Source organism: Carlito syrichta, unplaced genomic scaffold (genome assembly GCF_000164805.1).
Source record: "Carlito syrichta isolate Samal-C Ts95f unplaced genomic scaffold, Tarsius_syrichta-2.0.1 Scaffold309294, whole genome shotgun sequence".
Lineage (NCBI taxonomy): Eukaryota > Metazoa > Chordata > Mammalia > Primates > Tarsiidae > Carlito > Carlito syrichta.
Window position 1 is genome coordinate 1,688,516 of NW_007253390.1, and position 4,188 is coordinate 1,692,703.

General features: G+C 43.5%; 1 protein-coding gene across 2 annotated transcripts in view; it reads left to right on the forward strand.

Moving 5' to 3' along the window:
• RNPEP (arginyl aminopeptidase) overlaps positions 1–4,188 on the forward strand; it is a 22,085-nt gene that overhangs the window by 694 nt on the left and 17,203 nt on the right. For both annotated transcript variants that reach the window (XM_021717129.1, XM_021717130.1), the window contains exon 2: positions 3,894–4,034. The gene's annotated coding sequence lies outside the window, so the exon portion shown is untranslated. The remainder of the gene's footprint in view (positions 1–3,893; positions 4,035–4,188) is intronic.

The window sequence follows — 4,188 nt, forward strand, 5'->3', positions numbered from 1 at the left end:
CAGGCGCGCGCTACCACGCCCGGCTAATTTTTTTGATTTTTATTGTGGAGATGAGGTCTCACCAAGTTGCCCAGGCGGGTCTCGAACCCGCGGGCTCAGGCAATTACAGGCTGAGCCACTGAGCCCGGCCTGGACTTGATTTTTAAAAGAATTTGAGTAAAAGTGAGAACTGGAATTAGGGTTTACTAGGCTGTATAATAACTTGGCTTTCTCACTGTCGGTTACTGTTAAATCTAATTTTTTGGGGGGGTGGAGAACAAATACTGGAAATCTGCTTATCTGGCTAGCAGTTCTCCTTTGCCCTTAGACTGGCTCAAAGAGCAATTCTATTTCCATCTTTCACCACTGGAGAAATAAATGAACCTTGTGATAGAACTCATTTAGAAAAGTCAAAAGCACATGATGCAGACTAACTTCTAAGGCAAAGGAAAATTCCAGTGCCCTGCAGAGAAGCATAACATCTGTAAATGTGTTTGGTTGCTCTGTGATATTCTGGTTCCTGATTTTTGGCAGGAATTTGAAATCAAACAGGGTGACCTGGAAAAATTAAGCCTTCCCTTAATTTGTCCACTAAAAGTTACATCTCAAATTACATATCAAAAGTGACATCTCAAATTACATATCAAAACTGAATAGCTTTCATTTTTTTTTTTTTTGAGTTGGAGTCTCACTGTCGCCCAGACTGAAGTGCAGTGGCTGCTCCCGGCCACCACAGCCTCAGATCCTTCTACCTCACTCAGCCTTCCAAGTAGCCAGAATTACAGGCATGCGCTACCACGCCCGGCTGATTTTTTGATTTATTGTAGAGATGAGGTCTTGCTGCCCAGGTGGGTCTCGAAACGCGGGCTCAGGCAATCCACTCACCTCAGCCTCCCAAAGGCGCAGGATTACAGGCTGAGCCACCGAACCCGGTTTAGCTTTCATTTAAGACAATGCCAGAGGTCTGCACTTGACAAAGAACTGTCCTTTGCACTGTGAAACTCTTCACTGATGGCACTTGTGTTTATTCCTTCCTCTCTCATGACCACCATGCCAGTGAGGGTTCTCATCCTAATCACTGCATATAGCACCCACTCCCTGAAGTCAGACTCTATGAGTATGGACTGCTAGCCTCTTAATTTTCTTCACGTCAAAAAAAAAAAAATCACCCTAGGCAAAGATAATGAATAAGGAGTTTTGATGGGGGTGGGGGGGTGATGGCTTTTCATAATATATGTATTATAAATATCATGTATTATATATATAATCATATATATAATGTTTATTAAGATGTGCCAGGCACCAATTAGTCCAAATGCTTGACATATGTTAAATGAGACGTCTTTCTATAAGTGCCTAATATGGTGTCTCGTAAATAGTGCATAGTCTGTAAATATTAGCTCTTATTGTCACATCATTAATTTTTTTAATCAGTAGACTATTTTTTAAAATTAACAAAAATTAAGTGGGCATGATGGCTCATGCCTGTAATCCCAGCACTTTGGGAGGCTGAGGTGAGAGGATGGCCTGAGCCCATGGGTTCGAGACCAACCTGAGCAACATGGTGAGACCATGTCTCTACAATAAATAAAACAAATTAGCTGGCTGTGGTGGTGCATGCCTGTAGTTCCAGCAATTTGGAAGGCTGAAGTGGAAAGGAAGGATCACCTGAGCCCAGCAGGTTGAGGCTGTGGTGGCTGTGAGTGTGCCACTGCACTCCAACCTGGGTCATAGAGTGAGACTCCAACTCAAAAAAACAAAACAAAATAAACCAGAAAAATTGAGCAGATAGTACCGAATATTCCTGTATACATACGCACAGTTCCCCTATTGCTACTATTGTACACTAGTGTGACACATTTGTTACAGTTAATGAACCAATACTGATAACATTAACCAATTCTGAACCATTCATTTTACATTAGTATGATATATTTGTTAAAATTCGTGAACCAACACTGTGCATAGTTTTTTCAGATTTCCTTAGTTTTTATTTAATGTCTTTTTCTGTTCCAGAATCCCATGCAAGATACCACATTATGTTTTACTGTCATGTGTCCTTAAGCTCCTCTTGAGACTGTGACAATTTCTCAGACTTCACCTGTTTTTGAAGACCTTGAGAGTTTTGAGGAGTGTTGGTCCGATATATTGTAGGATGCCTGTTTACTGGAATTTGTCTGATGTTTTTCTCATGGTTAGACTTGGATTATGAGTTTTTGACTGGAAATTCACAGAGGTGAAGTGTCATTTTTCTTTTTTTTTGAGTTGGAGTCTCACTGTCACCCAGGCTGGAGTGCAGTGGCATGCTCATGGCCACCACAGCCTTGACCTGCTGGGTTCATGAGATGCTTCTGCCTTGCCTTCCAAGTAGCTGGAACTACAGGCATGAGCTACCATGCCCAGCTAATTTTTTGATGTATTATAGAGACGAAGTCTCACCTTATTGCCCAGACTGATCTCAAACCCCTGGGCTCAGGCAGACCTCTTGCCTGTGCCTCCCAAAGTGCTGGAATTACAGGCATGAGCCACCGCACCTGGCATGAAGTGCCATTTTCATCACATTATATTAAGGGTATATAGTATCAACATGATTTATGCCTGTCAGTGTTGACCTCTGTCACTTGACTAAAGTAATATTTGTCAGCTCTCCACTGTGAAGTTGTTCTTTTCCCTACCTCTTTGCATACTGTACTGAACTCATTAGATGGAGACTCATTAAATTTTTCACACATAAGAACTCAAAGAAAAACTCAACCTCTCAATGTGACTTCCTTATGCCTCTTAAAACAGGTCTCACATACACCTGTATTCAAACATTTCATTATGCTTTCCCAGGCCTGCCAACCCCACTCTGTCTTCAGATCGTGCCACTGGTTCCCAGAGCCTGTCTCTACTCACACCTCATACTGCTGCTTGGTCTCTTGAGAATGTCATTCCCCTTCCTTCCCAACCATCTAAATCGTGCTTGCCTTTGGAGACCCAACCAGACAGTTTTGCTTCCCCTATGAAATCTTCCTGGAATAATCTAATCTGTTTCTAAATTCTAGATGGTATTTGTTACAGAGGGATCCTCTTTTGCCCCCAGTTATGATGTTGTAAGTGAACTCCTTTGTGCTGTGGGCAAAAATTGGGTTTGGCCAGGCATGGTGGCTCTAGCCTGTAATCCCAGCACTTTGGGAGGTGGAGACAAGAGGATTGTCTGAGTCCAGGGATTCAAGACTAGCGTGGGCAACTTGGTGAGACCTTGTGTCTACAATAAGTCAAAAATTAGCCAGGCACGGTAATGCATGTCTGTAGTGCCAGCTACTTGGAAGGCTGAGGCAGAAGGATCACTGGAGTCCAGCAGGTCGATGCTGGGATGGCCATGAGCATGCTACTGCACTCCAGCCTGGGTTACGGAGTGAGACTCCAACTCAAAAAAAAAAAAAAGAATCATGTAATAGATGCTTATAATAGAAAATTTTTTTATTCTGAAAAGGTAAATTTTAGGCATGGAGAACGCATATTAATCACTGACTTCCAGTTAGGTTCTGCTTTTCTGTGTCTTATCACAAGTCCAAATTTGCTTCAGTAATGTTTGTTGCATGAGCAGCTACTACAGTGAGAAGGACATAGGTGGAGGACAGATGGCAGAGCCAGAGGCCAGGTCTGGGATTCCTGACATGACCCAGGGAATACAGTGAGGAATGAACCCTTTGTGGTGGCTCTGCCCTCTGAAAAGGACTTCATACTTTGGCCTGGATTCCAGGGTGAATTAAATACACAATAGGAGAGAACTTTCTAGTCAGAGCCAAATTGACTGGCAGAAAGATTTTAAAGATGACAACAAATTCCCCCATGCCAGCCAACTCCTTTCTCTGGCTAGACCAAACTCATGTGGGAGATGTCAGTTCTGGAATGCTCTTTTCTTTTAGGTTTGCTGGTTGGCTCCTGAGCAGACAGCAGGAAAGAAGAAGCCCTTTGTCTACACTCAGGGTCAGGCTGTCCTAAACCGGGCCTTCTTCCCTTGCTTCGACACGCCTGCGGTGAAATACCGATATTCAGCTCTTATTGAGGTAAGAAGACTAAGGTTAGGTGTACTTGCCCTTGGAGTTAAGAATATAATTTCAGGCCGGGCTTGGTGGCTCAGCCTGTAATCCCAGCACTTTGGGAGGCTGAGGCGAGTGGATTGCCTGAGCCCGTGGGTTCGAGACCCGCCTGGGCAGCCTG